General features: G+C 39.7%; 1 protein-coding gene across 2 annotated transcripts in view; it reads right to left on the bottom strand.

The window, feature by feature from the left end:
* The window catches only part of ACSL3 (acyl-CoA synthetase long chain family member 3), a 66,158-nt gene that overhangs the window by 36,337 nt on the left and 5,711 nt on the right, over window positions 1-24,110 (bottom strand). Inside the window, exon 1 of one of the 2 annotated variants that reach the window (XM_087424766.1) lies at window positions 297-412. The exons of the other annotated variant lie outside the window; for it this stretch is intronic. The gene's annotated coding sequence lies outside the window, so the exon portion shown is untranslated. Of the gene's footprint in view, window positions 1-296; window positions 413-24,110 lie in introns of those variants that run through there. 2 annotated transcript variants of the gene reach the window in all.

Raw genomic sequence — 24,110 nt, forward strand, 5'->3', positions numbered from 1 at the left:
GGTCTTTAATCAATATGGAGTTTATTTTTCCTACATTGTGTAAGGGAGAAAGCTAACTTTCTCTTTCAGATGAACTGCCTGAACCCCATTTATTAAACAAACCACTAACTTTTCTCAATTAACCAAAATGTCATCTTCAATAATAAGTACTCACTCACACTTGGATCCATTTCTGGACACTATTGTGTTTCTTAGATCTATTTGTCTACTGCTTTGTTAATGTCACACTCTGACTACAGTAGCTTTACAGCAGTGTTTCTCAACTATGACCCATGAACCAATCATATCAGAATTACCTTAAAGAATATTTACAATGGAGGCCGGCCCAGTGGTGTAGCGGTTAAGTTCGTGCGCTCTGCTTCGACGGCCCAGGGTTCACAGGTTCGGATCCTGGGTGCGGACCTATGCACCACTCATCAAGGAGAAGTGTTTCCTCCTCACATAGGAAATCTCTGTGGCAGGCGTCCCACATATAAAGTAGAGGAAGATGGGCACAGATGTTAGCCCAGGGCCAATCTTCCTCAGCAAAAAGAGGAGGATTGGCAACAGATGTTAGCTCAGGGCTAAGCTTCCTTACCATAAAAAAAAAGAATATTTACAATGAACATTCCTTAGACCTGTCTCCCCAGATCCTTACCTCCCCAATACCTATAAATTGAAAACTCGGTGGAAGACTCAGTTTTAAACAGCAACCACATGATTTTTATGTACACTAATGATTGAGAACTATTGCTTTAAATATCTGGCAAGACTCTCATTATCTATATTTTTCAAAATTTTCTTATCAATTCTTACAGATTTATTCTTCTACATAAATTTTAAAGATTTAACATTTCTGTATGGCGAAATAGAATTAAAAAATCAGAAGGAAAACAAGATTCAGAATAAGAAAAACACATGACAAGATATACAAAGAGTCCCTACAAATTAAAAAACAAAAAAAAATCAAGCAACACAAAGGAACACATACTCTGTACATAGACGTACAGAGAAGCCAAAAAAGAGGAAACGCAGATGGTTAACACATACGGACAACATGTTCCCCTTTACTTGTAGTCAAGCTTAAAAGGAAGCCCCACCAATTTTCTCCAGTAGTTTCACAAAGATGTAAAAGACCGCACTAACCAGAGTCCACTGGAGTAATCCGGCTGTACACACACACACACACACACACACACACACCCTCAGCAATCCCAAACTCTATTCTACAGAAAAGCAAGCGCATATTAAGCACATATGAACAAGGCTGCAATCAGTCATTTCCTTCCCAAATACTTACTGAACACAGACTTCACACCAAGCACTCTTCCAGACGATGGAGTCACAGTCACAAACAAAACATGAACAGTAAACAGATCATAAACAAATAACTGAATATCAAGAGGATACAGGAGCGACCGAGACAAATAAACCAGGTTAAAGGGAATGAATACTGGGGGAGAGGGTTGTGCTTTATGAAATGGTTAAGAAAAGGCATGTCAGATGCTATGAGCAGACAGTGGGGGGCGCCGCATGGACATGTGGGAGAAGAGCATTCTAGCTGAGCCCAGGGAGGAAGGGGGACAACGAAAGGAGATGCGGTCAGAGAGGATACGCCGAGAATTGGAATAGATCCTGAAAGGCCTGGTAGGCCACTGTGAGAACTGTCCTGACGTGAGTGAAATCCTCTGACCCACCATAAGACTCGACTGCTACAGGAGCAGGGAGACCAGCTGGGAGCCTTTGGAGGGATCGGATGTGAGATGACAGCAGCTTAGACCAGAATGAGGATGAAGGAAGCAGTGAGAAATGACCCGATTCTGACTCTACCCTGAAGCTACAGCCTCACATAGAGTGAGAGAGAAAGAGGAGTCAAGAGACTCTAAGGTTTTTGCTTTGAGACATTGAAAAAAACCGAGGTGTCATTTACTAAGAAAGGGAAGAGTGGAGGAGGAGCAGGTCTGGGGAAAGAATAGTTCAGTTTGGTGAAAGGTAACTTGGGGAGTTCTCAGCATACTGCTGGGATTCACAGCTATGGGACTGGCTGAGATGGCCTAGGGAGTTGAGAAGAGGTACGAAGAGTAGGTCCTGGGGCATGTCCACACTGAGAGGACTCGGGGATGAGGGGCCAGCAAAGGGAACATGAGAGAAGGGGTCAGGGTTGACAGAGGAAAACCAGGAGGGCAGAGTCACAGGAGGAGGACACTGACAGATTTATACATGTTACCTACACGCCAACAAAGATAAGGACCGAAATGCAAATCGAAACCCCAACTGGATGCGACTTCACACCCATCAGGATGACTATGATCAAAAAAACATAAAACAAGTACTGGCAAGGACGAGGAGGCGGGGAAACTCGAGCCCTTATGCATTGTTGGTAGGAATGTAAAATGGTGCAGCTGCTACTGAAACCACTACGAATCATGACAGCATAGCAGCGGAGTCACAAAAAGCCTGACATTCAAATATTTAAGGAATGGGGGGATAGATGACTATAACAAGAAGGAAGAGTAAGCAGTACATCTGAAGGCAAAGCTTGGACGACATGGCAGTATTGTTTCAGAAGCACAAAACTGTTAAAGTAACCAGACTAGGCCCAAGATGGTGTCGCTCACGCCAAGCCCCACGTCAGCAAACCCAAATTTAACTAAGGTTCTATGTCAGGCTCGTGCAGAAAAGGCGGGCCCAGGTCAACCAATCAGCACTTGCCTGCTGAGCACTAGCTACCTGCCAGGCTCCAAGACTTCCCTTTGCTCCAAATGAGGAGAGTAACCCTGCTTTAACCCAATCAGCAAATGCCCGTTATAACTTCCTTGTTCCTGCTCACTTTGATCCATAAAAATCTCTTGCCTTGTACAACTCTTTGGAGCGCCTTTCTATCTGCTAGACTGGATGCTGCCCAATTCATGAACTGCTAAATAAATCCTACAGATCAGTTAATTGTCTGTGGAAAATTTTAACAAATAAAAACAGAAAATGATCTAAATCAATCAAAGAATGGCTAAAGAACTTATACATCCATAGTATGGACAATTATGCAGCCATTACAAACAAGTTACATGTACATGCAACTGACCTGGAAGGATTCCATGTACCTTGCTAATTCCATTTAAAAAAAATGTATATCCAGGGGCCGGGCCGGTGGCACAAGTGGTTAAGTGCGTGCCCTCCACTGCGGCGGCCCGGGGTTCGCCAGTTCGGATCCCGGGTGCACACCGACACACCGCTTGTCAAGCCATGCTGTGGCGGCATCCCATATAAAGTGGAGGAAGATGGGCATGGATGTTAGCCCAGGGCCAGCCTTCCTCAGCAAAAAGAGGAGGATTGGCAGATGTTAGCTCAGGGCCGATCTTCCTCACAAAAAAAAAAAAAAAAGTATATCCAGGTATGCATGGCTTTATGTCTGACTATAGAAAAAGGTTTGCGAAGTCAAGATTTTTAAGCAATTATCTCTAAATATTTAAATGCAGTTATAATGGTTCAAAGCACATTAATTTTCCACCATGAAGAATATAACTTCCACCTCTCAGAACTGCTAATTAAAATAACAAGATGAGTCAAGTTTAATAACAATAAAAGAAAATGACCCATCATTATTCATACAATGATAGATAAGCAAATACTAAATCTTAACATGTGAAACTGTGTAACCAGCTAGGTTCAAACAACTAAAACACGTTTTTTAAATGTTCCATGTAAATAGTCAATTGGGTTACGTCCAAAGAAGTTATTTACATTTTCTATCATCTTAATTAACAGTTGTTTTAAACTATAATGATCAGGTTTAAGGAAAATCTTTCCCTGTGTGGCCTCTATTATTTAAGAGGAAGAATTTGGGGAGAGTGGAGGAGGAGGCAGGGCAGACAGGATTTTGTGTCATGGTCAGAAGGCTGTAGACGGAAGTTGGGTTATGAAAAGAACTGTGCATAACATAATGGAGATCAATGCCCACCTACAAAATCACCCTCAAATGATACACTTCAGGGGTGTATGAAATTCTGATGTTAAGACAAAAATTTTGTTTTAAATTGTTACTAAGGAGGATTATTAATATCATAATCATACAATCTATATTAACTTTCCACTTTTCTTCACATGCCAAAAAAAAAAAAAAAAAGCTACAAATCCTCATATGAAAAGCTTCCAGAGACAACATGTGTTTTAGCAACCAAAAAAAATGTAAATGCTTGAATTTATTGGGGTTTGGGGGGAGCAGTAGCTTGCCACAGGGATCATGTTCATACACTAAACCGTTCTACCTGCTTAGATCTGGTTGCAACTATCTAAACATAGAAGCTTCAAGAACCTCTTGGGCTCAGGAGAGATGCAACATAGCATCTCAATCCATTAACCTCCAAGGTTGGAGGACTGAACAATGGAAATGGGAGTTACGCTCAGAATCTAAACCGTGCAAAGTCCACAGAAGGGAAGAGGTCAATGACGCCACTACATTCACTCCACTAACACAGCAGGTCTTTCATGCCCCTACTCCCACTCCCATCAAGAAAAGGCAGCTAAAAGCTCAACTTGCAGACCAGCGGAGGAATCCCAAGACCTGGAAATGCTCCTACCAATTCCCTGAGAGCAGAGAGAGTGCCTCAGGAAAGAGGAGGTGACGATACAGTGCTCCAGAAGGGACATCTTGATATGCCACAATTTATGTCCTGGTTAATCTTGCCCACCACCCAATCTTATTTCCTCTTCTGTGTTTTCCTTGCAGCCTACAACACCCAAACATGCATCAATACTATATAACTGTTCAGGGCCAGCCCCGTGGCTTAGCGGTTAAGTGCGCGCACTCCGCTACTGGCGGCCCGGGTTCAGATCCCGGGCGCCCACCGACACACCGCTTCTCCGGCCATGCTGAGGCCGCGTCCCACATACAGCAACTAGAAGGATGTGCAACTATGACATACAACTATCTACTGGGGCTTTGGGGTAAAAAAAAAAAAAAAAGGAGGAGGATTGGCAATAGATGTTAGCTCAGAGCCTGTCTTCCTCAGCAAAGAGAAGAGGATTAGCATGGATGTTAGCTCACAGCTGATCTTCCTCACAAAAAAAATAAATAAATACTATATAACTGTTCATATCTGAAAAATAACAGCTTAGCATTTTATCTCTAATGATGTATAAGTGGACTGCGCTTATTTATACTTCATTAGAGATAACATCAAGGAATGGATATCAAGGAATCTGTATTTTGCTAGCACGCAATAACACTGAAAGTTTTCACCAAGCTTGCAATAAATGGGAAATAACTCTCAGTACCAACCAAGCAAGGATTGTGTAGGGAGTTTCATACCAGCACATTTAATTGTCACAAAAACCCAATTTCAAACAGATTGTGCCAAAAGACACTTACAGCTAACAACGGAATTTTAACCTACATGTTTGACTCCAAAGCCCACCTAAACTTTTTAATTCCCCTCACTCTCTAAACTCTTAGGGTTAATACTATATTGTTAGTAAAAAACAAACACACGAACAAACAAAAAAAGAGTCCTTCACTACTTGAGAGATTCTCCTTTCCACAAAAAATAAGTGACAGTCACATACATTCTCCAGAAACTGAGAGTCCCCAATAAATTATCCAAACTATTTATTTTGAAAAAAGGAACTTGGGTCAAGAAGGGCAAAAAGAAAGATTTCCCTCCTAGAACGAGGCTCTAACGAGTTGTAATGGAAAATGCAAGCAGCAACTATGATCTGCTAACAGGGACGAGTTTCTCTAGAGGTGGGACCCTGGATCTGATGAAGATGTTTGCTTCTCTGCTTCTCATGTAACAAAAATAATATGAAAAATACGTCTGGTTCATGCGAATGGTTTTAAAACATTCACTGACTGTATGCACCGTAGCCAAAAAAAACAGACCCGACTGCAGGAAAGTTTTATTTAATTCTTACAAATACCAACATACATGCTAATCTATTATGTTGTCTCAATACTGCATAATACAGTGACTCTCCCTCTTCCTTTACTGAAGGAAAGACAAAGGATTTTCCCTTTCTAAAACCTCAATATTAACACAATCTTTAACAACCGAAGATTTCAACTTTGACTCCAATAACTCCAGAGTTACTACTGCTCTATGAATGAAATTATACTGTATGGCTGAAAATCGAGATCATTAATCCATGTAAGTACTTCCTTAATACAACAAATAGAAAGGTCAAGAAATTCTGGACCAGAAAGTCAATTAAAGACATTACTAGAAGATTGAGTCATATTACCATCTGGATTAGATGAACTTTCAATTCAAACTATGAAATCTGATGAGAAAACAATAGTTTGGTCTTTTTCTTTTTAAGAAAACTATTAAGCCTGTATTTATTCTAACCTCAGAAAATAAAATTCTGGGGCCGGCCCCGTGGCTTAGCGGTTAGGTGCGCGCGCTCTGCTGCTGGCGGCGCGGGTTCAGATCCCGGGCGCGCACCGACGCACCGCTTCTCCGGCCATGCTGAGGCCGCGTCCCACATAGCAACTAGAAGGATGTGCAGCTATGACATACAACTATCTGCTGGAGCTTTGGGGGAAAAATAAATAAATAAAATTATAAAAAAAAAAAGAAAAGAAAATTTTGGCCCTAAAGACATATATTGGGAAGGAGGGAGGGAAGGAGAGAGGGAGGGGAGGAATATTTAGCAAGGCTTTGCCATGAATCTATTTTAATTAAAAATTGAAAAGCAGATGGATAGAGCCAACTAACTTTACATAATCTTCAGCTATCCACTGTGATTTTTAAATTTTTTCAGTCCTTTTATTATACTAGCTGAAATAACAGGACTCTTGAGTATTCTCCTTGAACCACAAATACAGTCCCCTGACGTCCCTAACCCTGATCCAGACACTTTTTTTTTTTAATTTACCTTTATTCCGTCTTCTTTTTCTAGATAAAGTCCAAGCCAGACACTCTAAAAAAATGCTGGGGCTTGGCATAAAATCAAACAGGAAACAGACAAATTGGGCAAGGGAATTTATACCATTTTCAGCTTGATACAGAACAGGGATTTTAAACACATTCATGTACAAGCATACACACGTACACACATGCAGCCACACATACACACATCCCAGCTCTGCCACTAATTACCATGAGACCTTGTCCAAGTCACTAAATCTTAATTTGCTCACCATTAATGTTGGTGGAATTCAAATACATCTATTTTAAGACTATATTCTGCTGATGCCCAAGGCTCCCAAAGTGATTAGGACTGACACTCATCAAACAATGAAGATTTAAATGACCTGAAGAACCCACTGCTGTCCTGTATATAAGGTACTTCCCCCACTTTTTGGGGGTGGGGGAGGGTAGGGAACGAGTTCCTCTGCTTTAAAAAAAAAAAACAAGCAAAACACACTCAATGGGAAGATTTCTAAGTTCCATTTCACAAATTCTAACATCTTCCAATCAGATCACACTGTCTCCATGGTGGGCAAACGAATAGCTGCAAGGAGTGGGTGGGGAAAGGTTTTCCTTCCTTTTCATTCTGAATCATGTGAATGTACCATCTTAACAATAATAAAAATACTTTTTACCATATAGTCTAAAACAACATGGGTGGTCTGTGAGAATGCGCTGGGGTTTGACAGACCCGCCCAACAAAGATGGGATGGGCTCAGATCTGAGTTGAGTTTTCTGCCAAGTAAAGGAGAACTAACTACTTCAAGCCAACACACACACCCACACCCACACCCACACCCACACACACACACACACACGCCAGTTTTAATGCATTGGGCAAAATCTGGTTTCACAGATTCATCCTGACCCCTTCCACCTACCTCTGTCCACACAGCTGAAAGAACAAGAGTCAAGTACCCCAGAAAAGCAAACTGCCAGATGCTGCTTCCTTAAGTCGATACATGTGTGAAGCCTAAGTCCACCCAAAATAGCAGCTAAGTGGACTTTTTACACACCAGAACGTCCCTTCGCTCTTATTTACGGCTGCCAGATCTAACAAATGAAAATACAAGATGCCCAGTTAAACTTGAATTTCGGATAAACAATGAACAAATTTTAGTGTATGCGTGCCCCGTGCAGTATTTGGGACATAGAGTAAAAAAATTATTTGATGTTTATCTGAAATTCAGATTGAACTAAGTGCCTTGTATTTTCTATAGCAACCCTACTCCCAACCCGTCCACCACAAAGTGTGACAATTAATTAGGATGACCAACCACTCTGGTTTGCCTGGGACCGTGACCAGGGACACAGGACTTTCAGAGCCAAAACCAGGAGAGCCCCAGGCAAACCAGGACGAGCTGGCCACCCTACAGTCAATCATTTCATGGCGTAAGGTAACTGTGGCCTGGCCTCCAACACTAGTTAACTTTGAACATCTTTATGAAATAGCCTTTCTGTACCGTATTTTCCCATATCTGTCATCATTTATCTAACACATAAAATTTAAAGTGAGGATAAAACGGAATGTGGTCAATATAAAGGACTTTGGAAAAATTCAAAGGCATTATAAATGTTAGTTATTAGTATAGCCGATTTGGATACAAAGTTCTGTTTCATGCAGACTTTTGAAGCAGACAGGTATAATTTGTTTCATTTATAAACCTTATGTGATCTACTGAAGGTACTATTACTTGCAAAACTGGTTTGAGTGCATATAAAAAATGTTCAAAAGACTTGCTCCTTTTAGAACTATGGCAATAAGCTCTGGGCTTGATGCTGGCCCCCCATTTACTCATCGGGTAACAGGAGACAAGACCCTCAACATGCCCGAGCTTCAGATTCACCGTACAACTGGGGAGATAATAAACACCTCACACAACTCCCCTCAGGAACAAGCAAGGAAGGGTGAAAGCAGTCCTCATAAACTACAAAAGAACGTGTATGTTTTAACAGTACCTTAAATGTTGTTTATACAAAACTACGTATACCAATATTTTTCTTTTATCTTGAGGATTTCTTACTCCCACTGATTCTGAAGGTACTGAAGTCAATTCAACTGTATTTTTCTGAGGGCTCAGGCTGTGGAGCCAAAGAGACTGGATTCGACACTCAGCACTACTATTTACTAAATGCCACTTTAGGTAAATTACCTTTCTAAGCCTCAGTTTCCTCATCTGTAAAACGTGAGAATAATATCTGTATCATAAGATTATGAAGAGGACTGAACAGTCAATACGTGTAAAGGATGTAATGCTTGCCTCATAGTAAGGACTCAAATCTCAGCTGCTATGATCATTACTGACTCAATTTACCACATTTTTTAAGATTTAAATGTAGAGGTTTAAGGGGCCTAAGGGATAGAGGGGGCTGAAACCATATATCCATCTATAAAGTCCTTTATAAAATAATAGTAGCAAAAAGAATAATGATACTTAACACATCCTGTATTTGGAATTGGTTCTATTCCATTTAGCATCCCTAGTTAGCTAGTCAGTTTTGGGGATTTCTCTCCATGAGCTTCAGTTAGATGATTACAAATTTATTTTCGTTTCAGAAAATACATATACTAAAAATATTTTCTCTCATGTCCAGCCCTCCACGCTAAAATTTAAATGCTCTTAAGATTTTATGACCTAGAACTGCTGAATCCTATTTTCTGGATCCCACTCCAGTCCCAGAGGTAGAGAATACACATGGAATATAACTCAGGACCAACTCTGTTTAACCAATTCAACTTACACAGCCTCCATACATCTAAAAAAGATGACCCTCGGGGCCGGCCCCATGGCTTAGCGGTTAAGCGCACGAGCTCTGCGCGCGCTCCGCTACTGGCGGCCCGGGTTCGGATCCCGGGTGCGCACCGATGCATCGCTTCTCGGGCCATGCTGAGGCCGCGTCCCACATACAGCAACTAGAAGGATGTGCAACTATGACATACAACTATCTACTGGGGCTTTGGGGGAAAAAAATAAATAAATAAAATTATAAAAAAAAAAAAAAACCACCAGGTCTAATGCCAAAGCCCGTCAGGTTTAATAAATAAATAAATAAATAATTTAAAAAATTAAAAAGATGACCCTCAATAATCTTCCTTAACTCTCAAGGTTTTATAGGCTTAGGTCCACCTTTAACAACCTCATGCCAGGGCCCAGCAACATACGGGGCGTACTCAGAGGTGGCTCTGCAGTCCATTCATCTACCTCCTTGTCACCCAGACAACCACACACACACACCCCCCAACACCCATTCAGGGTTCTGGGTCGTTCTGCCTCAACTTCCTCATCTATGGAAAACCTATTCCTACTCTGCTTTCTACTTACCTTCCCAAACCACATACTCCTCCCCCCCCTTCTATTATTATATCCAAAAGAAGTGATATGAAATTCTCTATACAGAAGTAGAGATTTTTATACTAGCATTCTGCTCAAGAATGGCATGGGGAACGGCATGTGCAGTCACCATTACATTATCCAAACGGGAGAGCAGGAGCCCCACTTCACAGCTTTATTCTGATCTATTTATCAGTCTGTACTAAGAGCCAAGAAGTGAATGGCTTGACTGTATTAAGACAATACTGAATAGGACCATTTACCCCTTTAGTACTATTCCTTATTTAGACCAATTATCTCCTACAAAATGATTAATGAGAGCCAACTGTATAAATATTTAAGGAGAACATGAAGTATTAGCTTACATAAAGACATCAGCCTGGCTAGTTGGTACTTGAGGGTCTTAACAATTCCAACTCAATCCAGCTAAGTACTATATTGAGTATTACACGAACCTACACCTAGAAGAGTGAGGAGACAGCCTAATTTTTAAGTGAAAGTTGTTTTAGTTCCATTAGTAACTTCACTTTTGAATTTACCTATTTTCTTCCCTAAAGTAAAATAAAAAATAAGATTAAAGAAAACTGAAAGGCCAGAGGCTAAATATAATAGTTCCAAACATACAAAATATGTCAGCAAAAGTAAACGTGCTAATGAGCAAAGTAAAGTACGCACGTTTGAGAAAAGACAGTTCTTCAGGTAAGTTTAGCCTCTGAGAATGTAAAGAGATTCAAGTGTCTAAATTAAGATTTTCAAGACAATTTAAAATGTTCATTCCATATATGAGTACAAGCTACAATAGCTTAGAATAATTTTGCACCAAAGACTGTCCAAACTAAGTCTATATCTTTTTTTTTTTTTTTTTTGGTGAAGAAGAGTGGCCCTGAGCTAACATCTGTTGTCAATCTTCCTCTTTTTGCTTGAGGAAGATTGTCCCTGAGCTAACATCTGTGCCAATCTTCCTCTATTTTGTATGTGGGACGTCACCACAGCATGGCTTGATGAGCAGCATGAAGGTCCGTACCTGGGATCTGAACCCGTGAACCCCAGGCCACTGAGGCAGAGCGCATGAACTTAATCACTATACCACCAGGCTGGCCCAATAATTTCAAGGATTTATAAATTGTTCAGTAAGATTCCTTAGATGTTTTCATATCTTTTCCTCCATTACCTTCCTCAATGCAGAAGCCCTTCTTATCTCTATCTTGGTATAGTAGTTAAATACAAATTTAAGAAAAACCAAATAACATATATAATTAGAAGTTACAAGTATGTTGTGGGAATACATACAACTGCAGGATAAATTACCTGCATCACAACTAACATTATAGCAACTTCATTATTTGTACTATCTAAATGTTAAATAGTTAAGAATAAGGTTGGTTTTTTTTTTTTATTGCAGTAACACTGGTTTATAATAGTGTATAAATTTCAGGTGTACATCATTATAAGGAATAAGGTTTAAACATGCAATTACAACCTTTAGTCAATACTTAGTATTTTATTTTATTCGTATAATCTTATTCATATTATTTTTCCTTTTTTTAATTCTTTACATAAAATATTTTCTTCTTCCCATAAATTCTCAATTTTACCACTAATAAAGCTTTTCCTAAAGAAGTTTTAAAATCAAAGGTAAATGGTCGTCTTCCCTCTCCTCGCCTCCATTCTCCAGTGGGCCCGGTTTTCTGGCCTCTGCAGCGTTTCCGTAAGTGTTCAAAAACTAGACGGTGTTTTAAAAATAGAAGGCACAGAAAAAGGAATGCACCTTCAACAGCTATGAGAAATATTTGGCCCAACTTGAAGAAACCTTTCCTGTGAAGCCAAGGGAACAGCAAACCTCCTGCTGTTCCCATCTCCTTCCAAACTTCTCATCTAGACCATTTCACACATGAATGAAAATATTCTGAATAACTTCTCTCTACTGCACGGCTATACACACAGATAACGCTTTCTGCTACCAGCTGACTGTGGACACTGGATCACCATGACGAGTGATTAAGTCCTGAAGGCCATCAAACTGGCCTACTCTATAAAATATTTGAAGATAAATTACTAGAATCATGTACAGAATATACTTTTTTTAACCAATATAATTGAACATCAAGAAAAAAAGAAGAGTAATGAACTTGCTGTGACTCTGTAACATACATTTAAAATACTATATAAGAGCTATGATAAAGGCCTAAATTTATTCATATACAATTCTATTTGTTAATGTTCTCTCTCAAATTCTGCATGTCATTTTTAGATGGACTACTAAATAACACTAAGATAAAACTCTGTAATCAAAATCTGCTTCTCCAGATTTTTTTAAGGAGTTTAAAATACTTCAATCCAACAATTACACAACTGACATGTACACATGTGAATCAGCTTCAGTTCTTACATCATTTCTTAAGTCAAAGGACTTCTGAATACGGCCAGTTCCCACACGTGAACAGGTGGGGTTCTAAGTTTTAGAACTCAAGACACTGGGTTCCCCAAAACGTCCGTGAAACTCCCTTTACCTCATAATAGAGTTAACCTACATAAAAAGACGATGAATTTCCTTCCCCTTTTTGGACACCTGATCAAGTCTAGGCAAAATGATGAGACAAAGTGATCCTTGTCTTTTCCCATGCACCTCCTCCCTCTCCCCCAAACAGATGTACTAAAACTCCAAAACCACTTCTCTGTCTACCCCAATCTAGCTGACCCTCTATAAAGGCAATACTATTGCAGTCATTTACATAAATCCCTTACTATTTAATGCCTATTGTTTGATATGCAATAAATTATCTTTGCAATTTCAATTTCGTTGTAAATCCAAACTCTGTTGATCCACTCTTAGCTAGAAATTCAAAGTTTGGGGTTTCCATAACCCCACTAATCACTAAAAGAAATCTATAGGGAAAGTACTGTGTTCCAATGCATTTACTTAGCCACTTCAAAGCACTCTTCATCTGGCCAAGTATATCCCTCAAGAAGATGTAGGCAAAGAAATGTCTAAAATAAATTAAAGTGAAGGCACACCAATGGGCAAGGTATATTCCTTTTTGCATCACACCTGCTGCATTAAAAAATGGTAATCTTGGACACGCATCTAAAAGGTGTGGAAGGACACACTCCAAATTCTAAGTAATTCCTAGTGAAAGAATCAGGGGGACAGGGAAGTTTCTCTTTTAGTGACACACTCCTATACTGTCTACAGTTTTTAATAATAAACATATTACTTGTGTAATTTCTTTTTAAAATCAGTAGAAAACATAAAGATCAGTAAATTCAACTGCGGGCAAAGATTTTAGAATGATCTTCTGGGAAAAGATAATGTAAACAATCATGATTCTAACAGATAAAATGCTTATTGCCTTTATGTTCTCAAAGCACTTGACCAGACTATTCCTTCTAACAGTTCTATCCAATTTTATTTTCACTTCATAGAATGCAAAAAACTTTCAGATCATTTGACCCTTAGATTCTTGCCCCAAAATTTCACAGCCTAATTCACTTCAGAAGCACAGTAAGGAAACAACAAAACTGTACTACATTTTACCCCACGACAACTGTAATTAACATGCAGAAATTTCCATAGGTGAACAAAAAGCCCACTGCTGTTTTCCTGACTTTGAACCCTACAACTTCTGTTAAAATGTCCAGTTAGAAATTTAAAATAACACTAACACAAACTTAAAATGACCATCACGTGTTGAAACGGTACTATGGGTCTAATAGTGCTAAAGTTTGCAAATGAAGAGGCTACTGAGTTCAAACTCTAGCACAGATACTTAAAATTCAAATTGAGGAGAGGAAGGTAGATAACACTGCTGAACAACATGGCTTACTGTTCCAATGGGTCTGTATGGAACTAAAATTAGTACGAAAACGACCTTCTCATAACTTTCATAATTCTACAATTACAAAATGGGAAGAATTTGAATTTTTTTTTCTTTGACACTTTAGCCACACTTGGTTTTAACTTAATACATTTTATGCCTAAAAATAGAAAAGTTTTGTAATAAAACTAAGAATTTTACCAGCTGACAATGGTAGGAGGTGCTAGTGCCTTCAGGATATGCACCTTTGTGTCAACACCTGTCAGAACAAACATGAGGACAAGCATTACCACTCGCGGGTAATCAGAGCCAAATACCAACCTTCTCCTGGAGATATTTCTACTTCTACACCTCACATGAAAATTTCTGTAGTGTTTTTCTGGAAATACCATATATCACACTAGCAAATGACATTTTATCACATAACTTGTCACCAAAAAAGCATATAGCACTACGCACCAATAAGAACGGCCAAAATCCAAAAGCTGACATCACCTGTACAGGTGATGAATGTAGGACAACAGGAATTCTCATTCATTGGTGGTGGGAATGCAAAATGCTAAGTCCACTTTGGAAGTCAATTTGGCAGTTTCTTACAAAACTAAACATACACTTACCACATGATCCAACAAATGTACTCCTTGATATTTACCCAAAGGAATTGAAAATTTATGTCGACAGAAAAAACTGCACATGAATGTTTATAAAGCAGCTTTATTCATAATTGCCAAAACTTGAAAGTAACCAAGATGGCCTTCAGCAGATGAACAGATAAACTGTGGTACATCCAGACAGTGGAATATTATTCAGGGCTAAAAAGGACCTATCAAGCCATGAAAAGATATGGAGGAACCTTACATGCCTATTACTAAGCGAAAGAAATCAATCTGAAAAGGCTACATAGTGTATGATTCCAACTATATGACATTCTGGAAAGGGTAAAGCCATTGAGACAGTAAAAGGATCAGTGGTTGCCAAGGGTTAGGGAGGAAAGTGGGATGAACGGGCAGAGCACACAGAGGCTTTTTAGGAAAGTGGAACTGCTCTGTATGATACTATAACGGTAGATACATGTCATTACACATTTGTCAAAACCCATGGAATGTACAACACCAAGAGTGAACCCTGACGTAAATAAACTAAGGAGTTTGGGTGATACTGATGCATCAATGCAGGCTCATCAACTGTAACAAAGGTACCACTCTGGTGTAAGATGTTGACAGTGGGGAGGCTGTGCATATGTGAGGGCAGGGGCTGTATGGGAAATCTCTATCTTCTGCTCAATCTTGTTGTGACCTAAAACTGCCCTAAAAAATAAAGTCTGGGTTGTTTTTTTTTTTTAAATAGGACATCCAAAACTGTTTTTTAAAAAGCATATTGAGTTTATTCACATGATGGTCAAGAAGAATAATTACTGAGACTTATAAACAGTATTTCACTGTGTATACAACACTTTTATACATTATCTCAATGATTTTCTCAATCATTTGTGAAGCAGGTAAGTTAGCTGTCATCATAGTCATTTAAAAAAATCTATTAACACCAGCCCAAACTCACAGAGCTGGTAAGTAGAGCTAACAGATTTCTGAATCAAAATTCAGCACACTATTGCCTCATTATTAATTTCCTCATTCCCTACAAGGCAGCCACATATCAGATATACTAAAAAAAGGTTAGGCCTTAAAACCAGATATATCTGGGTACAAAATCCTTCTCGGTTTCTTATTAGCTATGACTCTAGACAAGTTCACTCATTTATTCATCCATCTATCCATCTATCCACCCAGAGGAGAAAAAAATCCTATAAATTTACTTGTTATTTCTTGTGTCAGTTTCCTTGTATGTAAATGAGGACAGTAGCAACATATATAAACAATTCATATCCATAATATTTGTGGAATTTCTATAAACAAAAAAGACAACTCAACACAAAAAAATGGGCTATGTAAATTCAGAGAAAAATTCCAAATGTCCATTAACTATAAAAAAAGGTCAATCTTACTAGTTATTAAAGATATGCAAATTAAAACAATATTATTTTCCTCCCCCATCAAATTTTTTTTAATGAAAAAAAAAAATCACAAGAATTGTCAAGGATATAGGAAACAAGACAATTCTTGGCACTGTTGGGAAGTGCAGCCACTTTGAAGAGCAATTTGGAACCATCTAGCAAAAGCTGAAAATGTAAATTCCTAGGACCTCACAAATCCCTTCTGAGACATTTGCCCTGGAAAAACTCTGGCACACGTGCATACTTACTTTATCCTGTCTTGTTCTGTTTTGTTAATTAAATGGTCAAACAGGACAGGTCCTAGCATTTAACTGGCTCGCAGCAAATGGTGAGTCTCCTCAACAAATACTTACTGCACGCCTACTCGGCTCCAGACCCAACGCTTCTCATTCTGGAAATGAGACGACAGTACTCGAAAAGTTCCTACTCCAGTGGGAGACACTGACAAATCATTCTGACACAGCAAAGACTACTGGAGAAGTACACAGAATGGATTGAGAAAACAGGCAAATGCAGTCTTGTGTCTAGGAGGGGAAGAGAAGGTCAAGGAAAAGTGACTAGGAGTTGAGTTGATCCATGTATTTTGGCCAAGTGGACACGAAGACAGAGAACTGCAGGCAATAACAACAGTACTTGCAAAAGCACAGAGGTATACAAGAAAAGGACAATTTAAGAAAACCGTCAGGGCCGGCCCCGTGGCCTAGCAGTTAAGTGCGCGCGCTCTGCTGCTGGCAGCCCGGGTTCGGATCCCGGGCGTGCACTGACGCACCGCTTGTCCAGCCATGCTGAGGCCGCGTCCCATATGCAGCAACTGGAAGGATGTGCAACTGTGACATACAACTATCTACTGGGGCTTTGGGGGGAAAAAAAAGGAGGAGGATTGGCAATAGATGTTAGCTCAGGGCCGGTCTTCCTCAGCAAAAAAAGAGAGGAGGACTAGCACGGATGTTAGCTCAGGGCTGATCTTCCTCACAAAAAATAAATAAATAAATCTATAAATAAAAAGAAAGAAAGCTGTCAGTACTTGAGGAGGCTATCCTGGATTATCCAGTGGTCCCCAACTGCTATCACGGGCGTTTTTACAAGAGAGACTCAGTGGGAGATTCGACACACACGTAGAAGGCGATGTGAAGACAGGGCAGAGAGATTTGAAGATGCTGACCCAGAAGACTGGAGTGATGCCACCAAATGCAGCAGTCATCAAAAGCTGAAGAGGCAAGAACAGATTCTTCCCTAGAGCCTCTGGAGGGAGCGCAGCCCTGCCAGCACCTTGAATTCTGCCCAGTAATGCTGACTCACCCAGTAATGCTGATTCAAAGTGTGCCCTCTATTAACTGTAAGAGAATAAACTTCTGTTGTTTCCAGCCACCAAATCTGTCGTGTTACAGCAATCCTAGGAAACAAACGCAGTACCTCACTGCCATTGCCCTGTATGCCACCCACCCTAAGTGGTCTGACATTATCAAGGTCTCTGAAGAGCCATCCAGACTTTCATGCAGGAGAATGGCATAATCAGGTCTCTGTGTCATAACATGAAATCTACCGCCAATGTTGACAATTTATTGATGGCAAAATAAACTATAAGCAGAAAGCTATATCAGAACCAAAAATCCAGACAGATGAAGTTCTGGGTCACCATGTGTTGGAGAAAAACCATCACGATGAAAAACAGAGACGAAAACAAAAAGAAAGGGGGAAAAACAGAGACGAAAACAAAAAGAAAGGGGGGAAAAGGGAACTCAATGGAAACCGACAACATAGGAAATGGGGGGAACTTTAAATATGTTTATGTAATTAATATTCTCAAAGTGATAAGAGGCTGTTACATCCACGAAACAAGAATAGGATGCTATACAAAAGGATTAAAGATAAGAAAAAGCTCTCGGAAATTAATAACAGAACCTGAAATTAAAAATCAAGAGATATATTAGAAACCGAAGTTGAGAATATTTTCCCAGAAAGGAAAGCAAAAGCAAAGTAGAGAACAAGAGTCAAAGATTTTTTTAAATAAGGTATCAAATTAATCCAAAAGATCCAAGTTCTACTAAAAGGAGTTCCAGAAAGAGAGAATGAAGAGAATGAAGAGGCAGAAAGTACTGAAGCATTCTGGAATGAAATATTCAGAGCTGATGGACACTAGTCTTCAGACGGAAAGGCCTGCTGAGCGCTGAGCAGATGCAGGGGGGAAAAAATAACTGACCTCCAGACACAGCCCTGTGAATTCTCAGAGCTCCAGGTATAAGAACATCCTAAAAGCTTCCAAAAACAAAAACCAGGTCACCTACGAATAAAATGATTCTATAATCGATCAACAAACAAGGATACTTTCAGAATAAAAGCAGGTGCTATTATAAGATACAATTTGGGGGTGTTCCAAACAAACCAGGATGTATAGTCACCCTTCCTATAAAGGAAGAGGAACCATCATAGCATCAGATGTCTCAGCAACACTGGAAGCTACGCTATGAACAATGCCTTCACAATTTTAAGGGAAATGAATTTTAATCTAGAATTCTACTCCCAGCTAAATTCCTGATCAATCACAGGTAGAATAAAGAAACTGTATTATATAGACACGCAAGGACTCTGAAAATTTACATTCCACATACACACTCTGCTAAGAAATTACTTTAAAAAGTCCTCCACCGTGTGCATATATTCCTTTGATAAAAGTTTTAAAAACAATTTTCTTAAAGCCAGAATTGATTTGTTTTATAATCCATTTTACAAGAGCTAGTACAATGCTGATTCCAAAACCTGATGTACCACATAGGATAATCTCTCTAGTGAACATGAGAAAAAATCCTAGAATATCAGCACATCTAATCCAGCCAAGTTAAAAGAATGATTCACCGTAACCAAGCATGGTTTACCCGACAAGTACAAAGACGGCTCACTGTTAGGAACTGAGGTGTTTTCCAACACCAACAACCAATCTGATTCCCCAGATACCAGGAGGGTGTTCAACAATTCAACTCAATTCTGACACTAACTACCCAGCGTTAGGGCAGATCCCACACGGCTCAGTCCCACAGGACTGTTCTCCACTTCAGTCGCCAGTCGCGAGTCCCCAGCCAGCTTATAAACCAGTGATTCTCACAACCCCCTCCTCAGGTTCATAATTTGCTAGAACAGCTCACAGAAATCAGGAACAGCCTTTACCTATGTTTACCAGTTTCTGATAAAGGATAGAACTCAGGAACAGCCAAATGGAAGATGTGCATAAAGCAAGGTATGGGGGGAGAGGGAGACTACCTTCCCAGCACCTGGACGTGTCACCAACCAGGAAGCCTCCTGAATCTCCTTGTTCAAGAGTTTCTATAGAGCTCAGTCTCCTGCCCCCTCACCCTTACCAGAGGTCAGTGGTGGGGCTGCAAGTTCAAACCCTCGCATCATCTGGTCTTTCAGATGACCGTCCCCATCCTCAGGCTATCAGGAGACACCATCCTAAATCATTCCATTAACGTAACCTCAGCTGTGATCAAAAGGAGCTGTTAGGAATAACAAAGGACACTCCTATCACTCAGTAAATTCCAAGGATCTTAGCAGCTCTGTGCCAAGAGGGGGGTACATATCAATTCTTAACTTTAAAAGGCACTTCTTACTCAGAAACAAAGCTTCTTTAAGTTAATAAAAGCATGAGTATCAGAAACCAACAGCAAACATCATACTCAAAGGTAATCTCCACTAAAGCCAAGAACAAAACAAGGAGCCCAGCTACGATTGTAATTACTGTACACTGTTAAGAAGGCTCTAGCCCTGTAACCACCAGCCGCGTGCAGCCACTCAACACTTGAAACATGGCTTGTCCGACAGGAGCCGCACTCTAAGGGTAATATATACATGGGATTGCAAAGACTTAGCATGAAAAAAAGAACGTAAAATATCTCATTAATAGTTTTTATATTATGTGTTGAAATGATGATATTTTGGATATACGGGATTAAATAAAATATATTAAAGTTAACTTTTCCTGTTTCTTTTTGTGTCACTTAATATGCCTACTAGAAATTTAAATTACATATATGGCTCACGTTTGTGGCTCTCGTTGCATTTCTTTTGGACAGGGCTGCAGTCCAGCCAATGCAATGATGAGAAGAAGTGAGGAGTATGAATACTGGAAAAGGAGAGAGAAAAGTCATCTCTGCACATAACTGGCTGTCTAACAAGAAAATCCAAAAGAATCACCTGAAAAATATCCAACCAGAGAGGGAGCATTCACTAAGATACCCTGATACAAGGTAAATAATAAAAATCGATAGTTTTCCTATATACTAGTAATAACCAGGTAGAAAATGAAAAGGGAAAAGATCTTAGTCACAATAGCAAATGCAACGTTAAAATACTTCCTGTACACAACCCATTACTTAAACACATACATATGTATGTGTGTATAACATGCTACTGACAGATGCTAAAAGACCTGCATATATGTAAAGACAGACTAGTTCCTGGGTAGAAAGGATAAATATAATCCCATCAAAATTAACCTATAAGCCAAATGCAATCCCACTCAAGACCCTACTAAGACTTTGTTACTGGTTTGTTTGTATAATTACTTGATATATGAATTCCAAAGTTTACCTAGAAGAAAATATTTTAAGATTAGCTAATAATGTTTAAGAACAAGGACACTTAGGGGGCCGGCCCCGCGGTGTGGCGGTTAAGTGCACACGCTCTGCTGCTGGGGGCCCAGGTTCGGATCCCAGGCGCGCACCGACACACCGCCTGTCAGGCCATGCTGTGGCGGCATCCCATATAAAGTGGAGGAAGACGGGCACAGATGTTAGCTCAGGGCCAGTCTTCCTCAGCAAAAGGAGGAGGATTGGCATGGATGTTAGCTCAGGGCTGATCTTCCTCACAAAAAATAAATAAATAAATAAAATTTATTAAAACTTGTTAAAAAAAAAAACAGAACAAGGACACAGCGCCTTATTAGATGTCAAAACTAATGCTAATTGTTCTGGTACAGAATTTAAAAACCAGAAACGTCATGGGACTTTTATATTTGACGACAGTGGCACTTCAGATCAGCAGCTAAAAGACAGATTATTCAATAAATTAAGCAGAATCCAAGAAAAATCAGAACTGAGCCAATGGCTGAATTTAAGTCCTAGAAAGATGAGTAGATCCCTGAAGCAAACAACCAGCCTAGCAATCACTCTCTTCCTGAGCTCCCACGCCCCAAAAAGTTGTTGTTCCTAGGCGTTTTTTCTGATTATGAAGCACTCTCCCGTCCTATCACTGCAGCCTGCACTGCCCACACTGCCTGGCCTACGACTCCTGGGAAGAACAGCACTGGCTCTGTTTAAACCAGGTGATGCCACTTCACTCCCAGTGCTATGCTGTCTAAACAGCCATCAGTCTACAAAAGTCAGAGTAAATGATGAATATAAATTCTTAGACTCTAACACACTAGCAATATGGAAAGTTACAATACAAAAGGAAGATTACTTAGGAAAATATTAATTGTGAATATGCAAAAAATAATGATTCTGTGTATTATGGTCCATGTAGTATAATTTCAATTAATGTTAATGCTGTTTATGTTAAAATTTTGTCAAGTACAGTTCTAAGATTAATTCATTCTGGTTCACTCTGGTTTTCTATGGAACTAAAACAAACTCCTTGCTTCATCTTAGAACTCAACTACCCCACTCTTCCCCAAACGGTAGGTCTCAAGTCCAGAGATCAAGTCAGTCTCCAACAAGACGAGAAGGACTTCTGGTTGTTTTAGTGTTACAGTAAAGAGCCAAAGTCAAGGTCCAGAATGAGAAACACGGCAATCCCGATAAAAGTAAAATAAGTAAAAATAAGAGACTTTTATGGTTGAAGTAGAAACTTTTCATAATTTTGGCTAAAATGATACTGAGTATTTTACGACCCAGAAAGGTCGATGCAGAAAAATGAACTGTTATATGCCTACAAAATCAATTCTAGAACTAAAATAATATTCAAAAGGATAAGAACTACCTATGCAGCAGTCAGTATAGTTAGCATCTAGTAAAACCCATGCAAATACCCCAGTGAATTCCAAGTAGTGAACACATGGGGGAAAATGCACAAAGCTAACTGATAAAGTATCAAAGAAATCTAAGAAAGAAATACAGCACAGATAAAAATCCTGAGCCAAGTAAAAGGAAGAAGTCGAAAGGGAGATAAAAGAAAAACGACCCTGATGGAAAAGCAGATCCTAACACTGTTGATCAAGACAGGATTACAGACAAGAAAACTGAGCTCAGGAAAGGCCAATGGCGTGGGCAACCCCGCACAGCCAGACCCCAAGTGCTCTTCCGGTAAGAACTCTGAGCCCACAGGTTCTCTTCGCTTGCCGGCTGCTCAGTCTCCCTTCCTACTCCTAGAAGCTTCCATTCATTCAGCAATTCCTTTCTGAGGTGAAGGAATCAATAAATGAGTGAGTGTATGCAAGGTCTTAACTGCTTCTGTCCTCCCAGTCTGTTTTTTGCTTCCCCGCCAGGATGAGATCTATTCTCAGAGCCTCCTTGGTCCCCCTATACAGCGATGTCTCAATTTTACGTCAGTCCTGCTCTTCCCCAACTGCCCTGGACAACCCCATCTGAGTGCCTTCCTCAACCTCAACTCTTGCTTCAAATCCCATCCATGTCTGGTTTTGCTCAGCTGACCTTTCCCTGGTGTCTCTGGCCAAGTACAACCTCTCTGTCCTCTGTGTTGCTCACTCATCATTAACCACATCTTCCATGCATCTTCACACAGCTTGAACACTCGATTGTCCTAAGGAATTAGTACTTCCTAGTTCCTTTCAAATGATGTACGCTTTTATTTATAGGATGGGTTCACTCACATGCTGAATTCAGAATATCTTGTTACTACTTAACAAAAAACTACTTTCTGAAGGACAGAAGAAAACAAAACAGAAAACAGAGAACCACAAGGAAACTTTTGGAGGTGATGGATAAGTCTATTACCTTGACTGGTGATGGCTGCATGGGTATACGCATGTCCCAACTCATCAAATTGTATACACTGAATATGTGCAGATTTTTGCACAGTCATGCGCCGCATGGTGACATTTCCGTCAACGACAGACCACACATACGACGGTGGTCCCATAAGATGAGCACCATACAGCCGAGGTGCGTAGGGGGCTATACCATCCAGGTTTGTGTCAGTTCACTCTATGATGTTCGCATGACGACAAAATCACCTAACGATGCACTTCTCACAGCGTATCCCCGTTGTTAAGTGATGCACGACTGTATATCAATTAAAGGACAGAGAAAGGAGGGAGGAAGAAGAAAGGAAGAGTAGAGAAGCAAGAAAACAGGAAAGTAAGAGAGACGATAGGGGGAGGCAGAGAAATAAGGGAAGCAACCAACACAAGGGGCCAACTGTGCGCCCTAAACTGCTATCTGTTGTCGCCTCAATCCTCGTGATGACCCCATGAGGTAAGAATTAAAATCTTCATGTTACAGAAATTGAAATAGAAGGCTCAGAAAGGTTAAGTAACCAGCTCAAATTTTCACAGCAAGTTTTACACACATGGATGGCAATGGTTCCTTCTCCACTCAACACAAAGTTGGTGATACAGGATAATATTTTTAGAAATGCTACCTACATCATTATGAAGGTCATATTACAAAAAGCATTTAAAACTAACAAGAGGAGACTACTCATGTTAGTTATCTGAATGAGAAGTACACCATGTCAACCTACTTTCAATGTGCTTTATACACATTTCCAGAAAAGTAAAGCACAAGATAAATCCTAAATTACTGATGTTAAAATATAACAAAATCTAGTTAATGACCCTCAATTTAGTTTTCTACTATTTACATTATCTCTTCCCAATCTCCATTAACAAGAGGTTCTAATACATTAGACATTTTCTCGAAGTATATTTATCTATGTGAAGATATTAATGCTGCTTCAGAAGAGAAGTCAATAATAAAGAGTGGACAGACTTAAAATACTGCATGCTCTAAAAATAAATAAAATTAAAATAGTTAATATTTATTGAGCGCTGGCTATTGCCAGAAAGTTATCTCATATAAATCCCTACAACAGTCTACAGCTAGATTCTTTTATC

Source organism: Ceratotherium simum, chromosome 37 (genome assembly GCF_057802395.1).
Source record: "Ceratotherium simum simum isolate JZ-2026a chromosome 37, ASM5780239v1, whole genome shotgun sequence".
In the NCBI taxonomy this organism is placed as follows: Eukaryota; Metazoa; Chordata; class Mammalia; order Perissodactyla; family Rhinocerotidae; genus Ceratotherium; species Ceratotherium simum.